Here is a 14567-nt window from a genome sequence, read left to right on the forward strand (position 1 = left end):
GAAAATGCCAGCTACATGGAGGTACTTAGAATGGGCTGAGATAGGCAAAATGTGTGGGTTGTGGTTTTATCAGCCAGCAGACTGTGTTTGGACTGGTGTTGTTCTGGTATTAGGGTGATCAGCTAGAAGCATCTGTCTTTAGGGGAAGAAGCAGACACAGACGGCCTCAGCTGGCCAGTGTGGAAGCACACTCACTTTGACTGAGAGTTGGACTTTGAACATGAAAATCAAGGAGATGGGTGCTGTCATTTCTTAACACTGGTTCTGTCTCTTTGTCTACAAGACTGATTTGGCAAATGCCTGGTTCATGCAGGTTGGAACAAGTTATGTTTTTGGATACCAAGATAGGTGCTAGCATCCGGAAGATTCCAAATGCCTATCTGTGGTCTATCTAGTTATGACCTGCCAGAATCTTTCTTGTCAGACACAGCTTCATGGCGAAGGATGCTGAGGGGTTGGTCTGAGCTGCCACCCATTGGCAGCAGATTCCAGAACAGCCTCCATAGTGAACCCAGAATGTGCTGGGTCTTTCAATGCCTCTTCATGTCCTGCTGTGAGCAAAGTATATCTGTGATATTATCTCTCCAGAAGCCATTGCTTCTGGAGTTTTGAGCCTAAGGTGTCTCACTCTGATGATCCCTTCCCTGAACCTGCTTTACTGCCCACAGAGTGTCCACATGGTGTGGGTAGGTTACCATGGCTTCCAAGGTCCCAACCTGGTTGATACACCTGCCAAATGGATACTAGTGACCAAAAAGCTCCACTTTCCCAATGGAGCGGCCTGTCAATGTAATTTTTCTGCTGCCATACAACTCTCAAGCCCAGGGCTCATGGACAGCACAGATTGATATGGTTTATTGCTGGCACCTAAGGTGGAATAAAGATCCTTGGGTGCTGATTGTTTCTCTTATTCCTCTGAAGGGTACAGGGGAAGAGTAGAGGGGGATAGAGGTAGAAGTTTATGAGAAAAGGGTGATGCTCCCCAGCACCTGACTGTCTTTCAGGATCTCAATGATACCCTAAGGGGCAGTAGATGAGTTGCTATGCATTTCTTTGTTTCCCTGTTATAGTCTGATGTTAAATCACTTGGCAAGATTGTATTTTAATGGTGCCTAATTTCTCTATGTTCTGTTTGAATGTTTCTGTCTAGATAAAATTGTCTTTTGAATTAAAAAAAAAACTATTAGAAGGAAACACTGCAAAACAAGTCCCTGGAACTGGTCAAGGCAATGACTGTTGTGTTGATGTGTAAGATCCTGAAACAACAAGCAGTAAAACAGAAAAAACAGAGTACTACAACAAATTACAAAGCTTCTAAATAGTAGAAAGAACAATCCACAAAATAAAAAGACAATTTTAAAAATCTGTATAAGACTGAAGAGATGGCTTCCTCAGTGGTTAGAGCATTGACTACTTTTCCAGAGGACCCGGGTTCAATTCAGAATACCCACAGGACTGCTCGCAACAATTTGCAACTCCAGTCCTAGGGAATTCAACACCCTCTTCTGACATCCAAGCTAATTGTACACATGTGCATAGACACACCTTCAAAAAAAACACTTACGCACATAATACATAAAATAAAGGAATTTTTAAAAACTCAGTATGAACTATACACCTGAATCATGATTAAATTAATGAAATTTAATTAAATAACTAATGTATAATCTTCATTTTCAACTTGATTAATCTGGAATCAACTAAAACCTAAGTATCTGGACATTACAATGAGAAATTTTCTTAATTGACTCACTTGATGTGGGAAGAACAACCCTAAATCTGTGTCACACCTTCTAGTGGCAGTGACATAAAAGGATATGGAAAAAGGAATCTTTGCTTTTTGTCTGCCTCCTTATACTCTTCCTGGCAAGTTTATCTCTCCTGATCCTGAGATATTCATTCCCTGCTGTTAGAACCTACTTCTTCAGGATTCCAACCTAGACAGAAGACTAGCAGCTCTCTAGGATTGCTCTGGGATTCTAGTACCAGACTGAGACTAATGAAACTTCCAGTTTTATGGACTGAACAACTATTGGATCCTTGGCCTTTCTATCAGAAGATATCTATTATTGGACTGCTCAGAACACAGCCTGTAAGTCACACAAATACATACTACACATATATATTAAAGCAACTCTTATTGACTTATTGTTATACCCATCTATCATAGATTAGTGCATACCTCAGATATCATAAGAGAAGCTCTTTCTTGCAATAAATGGCAGAGTGATACACAGAGATACAAAACAGGTTATTGAGGACAAAATTAGAGACTACAGACTTTTTTTTCTTAAATGGTATATATATAAAGTATACCCTCCTCCTAGTCCTCAGGAATCATTGTTTAAGACAGGATAGAAAAAAATGTAATAGCCAAAAGTGGTCGGTGACTACAAGGAAACAGTGTTTTCTGGACACAACAGGATGGTGGCAATATGAATTCACAGTGAACATGTTGTGACAACATGTACAAGATCTGAACCAGCTCAAGGCAGATAAAATCTGAGCATGTGGAGGAAGGTTGGAACAGAATCTCCCCCTCCCATATTGAAGAAATAATGGCATCTGCTTTCTCCTGGGAAGGAGAGAGTCACCTTGATTTACGTATGATACCTGGTAGGTCAACTATGCTCCCTGGTTGGACATACAACCAAGAATATTGAGTAACTCAAATTGAAATCACTGGATTAATAAAAGAAAAGAAAACACAAAGTTACCTGTAAGGAGCATTATAGTAGGCATGGAATAAGATGGAATGAGTTGGGGGAGAGAGGTCAGTACTCTAAAAGTACAATGTATAAAATCCCCAAAGAATTAATATAATAAAATGTTATTTTAAAGAAATAATCTCTCTCTCTCTCTCTCTCTCTCTCTCTCTCTCTCTCTCTCTGTCTCTCTCTGTCTCTCTCTCTGTCTCTCTGTCTCTCTCTGTCTCTCTCTCTGTCTCTCTGTCTCTCTGTGTGTGTGTGTGTATTTGTATGTGTGTGGGGGGGCTGTGTGTGCATGTGTGTTTAAGGAATTATGTGAGATGGGATGATAATGCTTTCCAAGGATTCTAAGAAGTATCTAACAAAAATTCAAGAGTAAGGAAAGGGAAAATTCCATTCCCATTTTTGATGAGGGTGGAGGGGTATCCAAGAAATTCCCAAAACAATTTAAGCCTCCTAAGTAAAAGACACTACAAAATTTATACACAGGATTTAGAGGAATCAAGCTAGAAGTAACCTAGAAGCCTCTTTCCTAAGGACAATCTCAACATAATTTCAGAAGGTATGATGCAAGCTTCTCAGAAGAAGAAATCAGAAGTCCTACCCAGCTGTAAAGCCTATGAGCCAAAAAATGGCCAGGGATGCAACCCTTTCCCAGTGATAAAATAGTGGCATTATTATCTTGGGGGCAACAGAACTTAACTGAACTTAAGGCCTACTCAAAAAAAGTGAATTAATTCCTAGCACTGTAAATGTAGTCAACTACTCATGGCTAGAGAAAATTATAGACCTAGAAACAAACTCACTATTTTTATTTTCCTAAACCACTGATTGTAATTGTATTCTAAATACTCATCTGTATTTCCATAGACAGCTATAGTCCTCAACCTTCATCCAAGAAGCTTTGTTCTGCCAGAGATAAAAGCAATTACAAAAATCCACAAATGGAGATGGGCATGATGGCTCAAGTCAGAGGCCATGTTGGTCTCTGTGGTCTTGCTGTAGCCAGGGCCTGTGTGGATGTTTATGGCCTGTGTTACAGCTAAAGGACAAGTAGATGTCTGTGGTCTGAACTGCCACTTAAAGTCACATTGATGTCCATGGGCTACACTGGCCCTGAGGGCCCTGTTGATGTCAGTAGCCCATGTTACCACCAAAGGCCATGGGGATGTCTGCCGTCTGTGATGCCACATGAAACTATCCAGAAACCATGCAGAAATCTGTGATCCCTGCTGTTACTGACTATAAAGGGTAAGCAAGCTTCTTTTGCAGTGGTGTCGATGACTGCAAACTCACGTTTGACAATGAGAGACAAAGAAGGCTTATGTGACAAGCTCTCTCCCCCACTACTCCCCCCAAAAAGAAATAATAGAGACAGGAAGACATTGAAGAGAACTCTTAAAAATTGTTTTAGGACTGCTCAGGTGTAGCTCTTCATAGATGATGACCCCTGGCAGGGTTCAGGGTGGGAAAGGGATCAGCTTTCCTTAAGGGGCTGGCCACCATGCTCAGGTGAGCATATGGACAACACTAATTGGACTAGATATTTTTTCTCACATTTTTTTATTCTTCTTTTGTTTTATGGGAGGTCACTAGGGTGGGAGGTGGACCTGGGAGAACTGGGAAGTGAATGTGATATTAAATGAAATTTCCAAATAAACAGTAAAAATTTCATTACATTGAAAAAAGAAGCGATCAATATGCAGAGAAAATGGACGATTTGATGCCAAGCCCCAGTTGGCACACCTACATCTCCTATACCTAAGGCTCCTGGAATGTCCACAGAAGAAAAGATAGGAAAGTTCTAAGAGCCAGAGGACCAGGATATTTGTTGTGAAATAGTGTCTCCTAGATATGACAGGAATGCAGTACCCATGAAATCTCAACAATATATTTTCACAAATAAGACCTGCATGATGACCACACTAGTCTACCTGCCATTGTGAATGAAGGAAATGTATAAGACCTTAGCTCTAGATGAAGAACTATTTGATGACTGTTTAGGGAGGAGAAAACATTTTTCCACAGACAAATCCTCTGATAGGGTTATCTAATTACATATGTTCAGCCCACTAAATGAACTTAGTATATATATATCTCACATTATAGAAGTCATAAATTTGAGAGTGAATGGAGGGAAGAGGAGGAATTGAAGGAGGGAGAGGAAGGAGGGGAAATGATGTAAATATAGTGTAGTTACATATGAAGTTCAAAACACTCAAATTAAAAAAAAATTGCAGGCCAAAATGATGGTTTATAAGGTCAGCGTGCTTGCTACCAATCCTGTGTTCAATGCCTGGTACCCAGATAGTGGCAGGAGAGAATTGGCTCCTGCAAGTTTCCTCTGACATCTGCAAGTGCACCAGTGCATATGTACGCAAACACACACACACACACACACACACACACACACACACACACACAGGTGCACACCTCACACACAAAATGGGTGTAAATGAAACTTAAGAAAGAATAGTTCTGTATGACTAATCAATAGGTAAATGGATATCAAAACCACAATAAGGTATCAGCTTCTACTTGTTATAATGGCTATTTGTTAAAAAGAATCAAGCTGGTATTATTGAATATTTACAAATATAGTTTGTGAAAATGTAATTAGAATAACCTTATGGAAAATATTATAATGCTTACTTGAAAATTTAAAATCTTAGGAAGGGTACTATAGCATGTTAGAAAATCATTTCTATTACTGCCAAAATATCTTTGTGTGATTTTTTTCTAACACACTTAAATAAAACTCCTCTATTAAGTCATACTTCTCTTCAAGATAGGACTGTTTCTTATATTATCTTACCATATAACAATCTTAGCATAAGCACACCGTGCCAAGTGAGAGTGCTCACTTGTTAGGAAAGTAAACTTGCATATATTTATCCTCTTAATATTAGATTTAAAAGAACATTTCCCCTTTCTTCACAATTCCAAGGTGTACAATTCTTTGTATTTTTGAAATAATTTTGTTATGAATAGAAACAATGAAAAATAGTTTATGAAAAACAGAACATCACTCTCATCACTATTCAAGTTTTGTCTTTTTGCCTATTGATTTTCTTAGAGAATAGGGCAGATGCTATAGGTCATGTTGAAGAAAGAACAAAGGCAATTTGATGGTTAATGAAAAACATTTTAATTACAGAGTGTAAGCTATAATGTGACATAGGTTTTCAGATACATGTTAATTGTAAAACATAATATGGGCAAAATAATTAAGCTTATATAAAAGAGTATGTCTTACAAAATTTTCATGGACATATAAAACAAAAAAATTAATAATTGGCATATGAAGATGAATGGCAATTCATTGGCTACAATAAATACATTGTATGGGATGAAATATAATACATAATCATACAAGACAGGATGGATTCAGAAACTGGAGAGTGGAGAAAGTCTACTCTAGCATGGACACTACTGATAATGATATCTCAAAATTCAGGCAATCCAGATGAATTAATGACAACAAAGCTGGATCTTTGAATCAGGATGCCATCTAATTAATTGACTAAGGGAGACTCTAGAGAAATAGTAAACAAGAGAGGTCAGTGCAAAAGAACACTTAACTGTAGCTAGAGTTTTCCTGCCTGGCCCACAGTCAGGACAAATCTCTCTCATCTGCCAGTCCCATAGCCTCTCAGACCCAACCAAGTAAACACAGAGACTTATATTGCTTACAAACTGTATGGCCATGGCAGGCTTCTTGCTAACTGTTCTTATATCTTAAATTAACCCATTTCTATAAATCTATACCTTGCCACGTGGCTCGTGTCTTACCGGCATCTTCACATTCTGCTTGTCATGGCGGCGGCTGACAGTGTCTCTGACTCAACCTTTCACTTCCCAGAATTCTTCTCCTCCTTGTCCCACCTATACTTCCTCCTGCCTGACTACTGGCCAATCAGTGTTTTATTTACTAACCAATCAGAGCATCACATTTGCCATATAGAACATCCCACAGCACTTAAATGACAAGACAAAATAATTGAGAAAACCATTTGTTTCTCTCATGATTTATGCTATATCTGCAAATTAAGAACTTTTCTACATGAGATCTAGCAAAGAGATCTAATCACATCAAAATTTAGGATAAAAGCCTCTACTTTCCTTTAACCATTTTACTCATGCCCTGTGACATCAGCATTAGCACCTTCATGTATATCAACCCATTAATCAACAAACCAGACATGTCAGGTTATTTGTGATTGAATTATCAATTGATGGACTTTTTTAAAAAATAAATAAGAGATAATTTATTCTAGAGCCAAATTTATGGAACTATGAATGAGAACTCCTGGAAAGACGCTGTGTCTGCTGAGACTCATTGACTGATTAGAACTGCAGTGATGTGGAGAGGTTGAAATGCTGCACATCCAATGGCTAACTACCTTATCTCAGGCTGGTTTTACCCCTCTGAAAAACCCATTACTTGCTCACCTCTGTGTTATTATAACACACTGTGATAAATAGATTTAACAACAACAAAAAAAACCCTTTTTAACATTTATTAACTTAGCAGGCCCTTAAGGTCCACAAACCCCAAAGCTGAAAATGTCATCAGATTTATTTTCATTTTTGTTAACATGAGCACTACTCATACATACATGTACCCCCCACATCTCTCTCTGTCTATATCTCTGTCTTTGTCTGTCTTTCTGTCTCTCTCTCCTGTGTGTGTGTGTGTGTGTGTGTGTGTGTGTGTGTGTGTGTGTGTGTGTGTGTGTGTATACAGAGAAAAAGTGAACATCTGGGGTCTTTCTTAACCACTCTCTACCTCAAGCTTTCAGAATCCTTTACTGATAATAGAACCCACTGATTGGGTTTATTGGAGTTCCCCGTGGATCCAACTGCTTTGCCTCCCTCAGTGCTATGGTATAGATATGTCCCAATGTTCTCAGCACTTATATAAGTGCTGTGACTATTAATACATGTCCTTATTCTTGCACAGTATCTCTCCAGTACATCCTCAGGTTATTTTTGTTTTCCAGAAGAATCTCACAACTCTGATTTGTTTAGGATGACTATGTTTACATTTATGTTTAGGATGTTTATGACTAAGTAAGTGCATTTAGATATCTTCCATATTTAATTTAATAACCATCATTATGTACCATAGGTCTTAATCGTTATACCTTACAATGAATACAAAATATGTTATGGAGCATATAATTGTGACTGTTTATCCAATGCACCATTACATATGCTTATGACTCTATCATTCTCGTTAGCTTACACTAATAACTATATTTGCAATAATAAGAATCTGGAATATATAAAAGCAATTTAAAACTTCTCTTAACTATATTTTGTGCATTTGGTTATACTTCAAAAAAATCTCTGGTGGATCAGCAACTTGTGAAATATGTAAATAAAATGTTATTGTCATATTAAAATGTTTATGGAAGAAGTTGTTTGGATGCTATTTCCTAAATTTAAAGATTATATACAACTATCATAAGAGCTTGTTTCAATGTGATGTTTTGCAAAAAAAAAAGGTATTTTAGAAATAACAGTATTAAAATGCTGAATTTGCAAATGTTCTTAACTTCTCTTTTAAATCTTAGTAACAAAACTCTTTTTTGTGAGATTCTAGGAAATTTCTGTAATTATATATTGAATATGAATGCCCTTGAACAGAGATTGATACTTTCAAAATATTAATCATTGTATCTTAAATGAAAGGTGTGCAAACAATTTCTCCATGAGTTGGACATGTAAAATGCCAGATCATAATAATCTCAGAATTTTTTAATATTCTTAATAACTGATCTAAGCTAAATACATGATGTAACCATGATGAGGAAACAGAGTTAAATTATTATTCATGCTCTACACTGCTTCATTCCAAACTTATGACCCATTATTCTTTACAGCAACCCCCCAAAAAAAACTGTTGTTCATCAGATGCACCCCTGGGCTTTAAATGTTGTTTTAATTTTCTTCTACATATATATTACCATTGTAAGTATCATATAAAATAGAGCAGTTCTTCAATTAGGCTAAATTTCTTTGTCTAAATGGTCCTATACAGTAATCACTGGATACAACTTTATTTTAGCATTTGATATGAAGCTACATTAACTGAAGAAGTAGGTTTTTAATTTATTTTAAATTTACATGATTTAAGTAACAATATGTGACTGGTAATCATGTCACAATGAAGAAATGAATCTAGACCATGTTATATAATATCAAAACACAATCTATTCATTACAGGTTAATGATCAATCTCTTATGCCCACTCAAAAATACTGAATTTTGAACAAGATAATATTTTACTTATTATACTATATGATATATTTGTAAAGATAAAAGTAGGTTATCTGATAAACTGATACAAACAGATCCTTTTGGGATGAAAGATTTTTATGGTAGTGAAGAAATTCTACTACCAAAGCTGCTGTCCCTTGTGTTTGGTTGCATGGAAAACTGACAAGTTTCATAGATTGCTTGAAAACGTTTCAGTTTATTGTGATGTAAAAGTTTTTATCTACTTTAGATATAAAATTAAAGTACATATATTATGATCTGTTTCACAAGCCAGAACTCTGTTACTTGCAATGGTATATGTACTGAGATCTCCAGTCTTTGCATGTTAGTAATCTTAAATAAACTCTGACCTTGTGGGGATATAGCCTCAATACTACAAGTGGTCATTTATATCAATTTTCCTTTTGATATATCACCTTTATTCTTTTCCCTCATTTCCTTTACTACCACTCCCCCAGAAGTATTGCTTTTTGCTAAAATTGAATTTGGCAATGAGCAAGGGTACAATATTCTTTGCATTATTTGTCCCAGATGTAGCAAAAAGTGTTCATATAGCTTATATTGAAATTAATTCCTTCCAATATTTTAAGAATGACAGCTTTGAAATTCAGCTTACTACAGTGGATTTCAGATTTGTTCTTCTTCTTCTCCAATTTGAACTCCAACCAGTTACATGGTTTAAAGCTGTGCTTGACAAATACCTGCTGTACATTTATTTTTTCCTTTCTTCTCTGTAGCACGAATCTTAGAAGGTCTTATTAATAAAATCAAACCTGGATCCAGGTATTGGGTTAAACCTGGAAGATCAAAGAAGCAGAACAAGTCATAGCTTCCTCACCTCACCAGTTCCTCAGCTGATCCTATTTCCTCAGACTGGAAGCCTCTGAGTCCTCATCCAAATAAATCTCAGCTGAACTGCTGATCAAAAGCCTAAAAGCTTAACCAGCTCTAGTTCCTTGTCCTCATGCCTTAAATACCTTTCTGCTTCTTGCCATCCCTTCCTGGGATTAAAGGCTCTTGTTACCATGCCTGGCTATTTCCAGTGTGGCCTTAAACTCACAGAGATCCAGGTGGATCTCTGCCTCTGGAATGCTAGGATTAAAGGCCTGTGCTACCACTGCCTAACCTCTATGTTTAATATTATGGCTTTTCTGTTCTCTGACCCCCAGATAAATTTATTGGGGTGGACAATATATCAACCACACTTCTCCCAGTCTCACTCTGTTCAGCATCCTTTTTGAGGAGCTTCTATTACTAAGGAATTGTAAGGGTTTAAACTGTTTATGGATAAACAGTCAAAACGATACATGGCACATGATAAATATACAAATGTTTAAACACTATGAAAATTTTTATTTCTTTTTCTTTCCCACAAAACAAAATTTACTCTTCATAGTATACTATAATAAATAATTTTATGTCTATGCATTATAAATAATCATATGTAAATTTCAATGTTTTTGAAAATAAGTACAAGAAGCTTATACTTCTTTGCAGATGTCATTGCATTTATTACACATTTGAAAATAAATATTTGTTAATAAATTTATATGAACATGCGGAAATTAGAGTATATTAAAATAATGTATGTCTATCTTTCACATGTAAATGTATCATGACTTTCTTCCTTGTTGTTCTTTTATTGTGAAGAGACATCATAACAAATTCAACTTATAAAAGAAAGCATTTAACTAGGGACTTGCTTACAGTTTCAGAGGGTTAGTCCGTTATTATTATGTCAGTGGGCATGGCAGCAATCAGGCAGGCATGGTGCTGGAGAAGTATCTGAGAGCTCTACGTCCCTATCCACATGTAGCAGGTAGAAAGAAAGAGACTCTGTGCCTGGTGTGGGCTTTTTAAGCCTCAAAGCCCAGCCCCAGTAACATAGTTCCTCCAACAAAGACACACCTATTTCAACAAAGTCACACTTCCAAATCCTACTCAGAAAGTTCACCAATTGGAAACTAAACATGCAAATGCATGAGCCTATGGGGGCCATTCTCATGTAAACCACCAAAATGACTATGAGCAAATTTATTAACATCCCTGCAACTCCATTTCCTAATACATCAAATGAACACAATAAGAACAATATCTAATTGTCCAAGTTATTTTTAAGATGAAGAAGAAAACTAAGCATGAGCAATGAATAAGAATGCTTTTGTTTTAACTAGTTATCTAATACCAAAGGGACAACCCTGAAAACATATATGCACGTAACAATGATTAATGTAAAAAGAGGCCATAGATTTGAAAATGAGCAAGGAGAGGTGTATGAAAGGTATATGACGGAAGAAAGAGATTGGAGAAATAAGGTAGCTATAGTAAAATGTAAAAAAAAAGGGGGGGAAGGCCCACTGAAGGGCTTTCAGATATTGATGAGCAGATACAGAGAGGACACAGATACAGAGCTACACAGAATTCCTACCTGGAAGAATCTTTTACATAGTTTTTAGTTCTACTCCAACCAGTAATTGGTATCAAACGGACTTAATGATTTGCAGCTTACCAAGTTTATGTACCTACCTTGTGGTTTCAGGAAGAGAAGTCCATACTTTTAGTTCAGGGACTTTACTACTCTACCTTTTTAAAGAAACTATGATTTCTATGACATTAAGAAAAACAGGTACAGTGATACAGATCAGCAGGTAAAGACACTTGCTGTCCAGCCTGACGATATGAGTTTGATTCCCAGGACTGATATGCTGAAATGAAAGAACAGACTCCTGCCAGTTATCCTCTGACCACCACAAACATTCCTTGGTACAATCATGCACAAACACACACACAAACAAACAAATAAAATAAAATATTAAAAATGAAAAGATAATAATTAGTAGTAATATGTTTAACTCAGTTTTTTTAAATTAAGAAACATTTTCCATTCATTTTACACACCAATCAAAAGTCCTCCTCTTCCCTCCTTCTGCCCCCCCACCAGCCTCTCCCTCCCAACTCAGCTCCCACTCCTTCCCACAAGAAGGCAAGGCCTCCCATGGGGAGGCACATAAAATAGAGGCAAGTCTAAGCCCCTCCCCCGGGCTAAGAGAGACACAAGGATCACCCTGGGAAGGGGAAATAAATGAGATCTCCATGAGCAAACTGTGGATGAGGGGTGGGCAATTGAGGGTAGGGGATAGGGGTTGAGAACATAAGGAAAGGGATGGTTGAGCTTAACTCAGTTTTTTTATAAAGCAACCTACACTATACTCTTACTGGGTTTCACAAATATCTGTATTGTTCTTTATTTTGAATAAATACTTTAAATATAACTTTGAATTCCTCACAAGCAATAGTATTTTTTCCATTTTAATTGCCTTAGATGCACATTGCTCTATTTGATAATCAACTTTTGTTGTTTATATTTTAAGATAGTATTGCTTTTGTCTGTTGATCATCTGGGATTTTCTATAACCTAATCATTGTATACTCACTTTCTATATTAAAAATAATTTATATAGGAAAAACAAAAATGTTCTGACTTATACTGCATCCATTCTTGTGTATGTTCAGTTTAGAGGGATTTTTGAGAAACCTGAGTCTATCTAGAAGACAGAAGACAGTTGCCAGAATATGAAGAATTTTTTGAAGACAAAACATTGCGGTTAACTACAGAATTCAATAATGAACCATATGAGCAACAGCCTTTGAAAAAAGAAACATTTCATTTTGATTTACATCAAATAGTATGAGACTATTGGGAAAGTTATAAAAATAGCTCCAAGTCATTTATTATTTTTTTCTGTATAATGTAGTTGAAATAATATGAAAACACAGGAAATTAAGCAGATTGTAATTCCAGCTTTGCAAATGAAGTTGCATAGTCTCAAACAAGCATTTTAGTGAGCCTTAATCTCAAATGTGGTATACAAGTTTATTGTGCTTAACCAAAAGTTGCCAAAGGTGCAAGCATGAACATGAAAATTCATAAATTAGACAAGAGAGAAAATAAAACTTCCTTTAAATGTCTAGCTTGATTGATTGATGTTTTCTAGTGAAACAATTACATTTTTAGGGGCTATTATTATAATCGTGGCCTAAATGAGTTTGTAGTAAATTTTAACTCAAAAATATTTCCTGATTTATTTTTTCTCTAATAAATATTTGATGTAGATTTTAATGATTCATAGAAAGTATCCTATCTAGTGCTTTGATGCCTGAATAATGTATTAAATAATGGCTGAGCCAAAGGCCTGGGAAATACTGAAAATATATGGAACCCTATCTTTCGAAACTCATATTCTTTAGTAGAGATCTTTGTGCAACTCTTAGGGAAAAAAGAACTAAGGTGTTTTTTATTTTCCCGAGTAAGATGGCAGAAATAGAAAACTGTTTCAGAAAAGTTTAGTTACATAGAAAAATGATTAAAATGTGTGTGGTTTATTACAAGTCTAATATAGTAGATTTGAATTACTACATGTTGTGAAAAGGAAAAAGAAGTTTCAAATTTCATCACTTTCTTAATGGACATAAGTGTAGTTCCTAGAATCTCAATAGCCCCAAGCTACCAAACAATTGCACGAGGTATGAAATTTTCATGATACAGTTTCTTTAGCAGTAGTTTCACTTGGCAACCTATCATTCAAGAAAATAGGAAACCAAGCTTTCAAGAAGTATTTACAAAACCTTAAATAGTTGAGTCTAATTTTCAAACCATGTAAGAGGTCAAAGTAATTCACTGTGCCCTCATCTTTCAAGAAAATCACATTCAAGGAAAAATACAAATAGAAGAATATCATTAAAACAAATGTGGTAATATATAATTTTCTACTTCCAAATTAGCTTGCCTCATGGTAGTTTTACCTATGCATAGATATATGTTCTATCTTAAAAGAGCTTTCTCTACATAATTATTTATTAAAGGGAAAATTATCATTAGAGTGCTAACTCCAAGGTCACACAATTCAATGAATAAATATTGAAAACTTAAAGTGGAAGATTCAAAGTCATTACAAGATAAAGACCTTCTCTTTAAGAAACTTAAAATCTGATTAGTGATGAAAATTTGACACAGTTAAAATAAAATGAATGATATAAGATCATATGGGATTGAAGACTTACATCATATAATAATGTCTGGATGCTGTAAGACTTTTGAGAAGGAACCATGAATTATTAAGTGAAAGTGCCACAGACAAGAGGCATACTGCTATACTTTATATGCAGTGTTACCCCAAATTCATGTTAAAACTTAATGTTCCATATGATAGATAGTGTTAAGAGATTGGGTTTGGGGAAAGTGATAATATCACAAAACCTCTACCCTTATAAAATGCCATTTAAAAAACAAGTTCAAGTTTTCACCAGACACAAATCTTCTTGTATCTTGATTTTGAAATTTCAATTCCCATTCTCTAAAATAGGGAGATATGCTCCTAGGAACATCCAGTCTAAACTATTTACTTATAGCAGCCTAATGAACCAATGTGGGTATTAATGTGTGCTTGTAAAGGTGTGTGATTGAAAAGAAAATGTGTGACAAATCTTGGATGAGGCCAATCGAAAAGATAATAAAAGTATGAGTTATATAAAAAAAGGTAATGACTGGATTTTTCTTCTCTCCAGACAAATTAC

Source organism: Peromyscus californicus, unplaced genomic scaffold (genome assembly GCF_007827085.1).
Source record: "Peromyscus californicus insignis strain IS unplaced genomic scaffold, ASM782708v3 Scaffold_10__1_contigs__length_136768540, whole genome shotgun sequence".
Taxonomy (NCBI): Eukaryota; Metazoa; Chordata; class Mammalia; order Rodentia; family Cricetidae; genus Peromyscus; species Peromyscus californicus.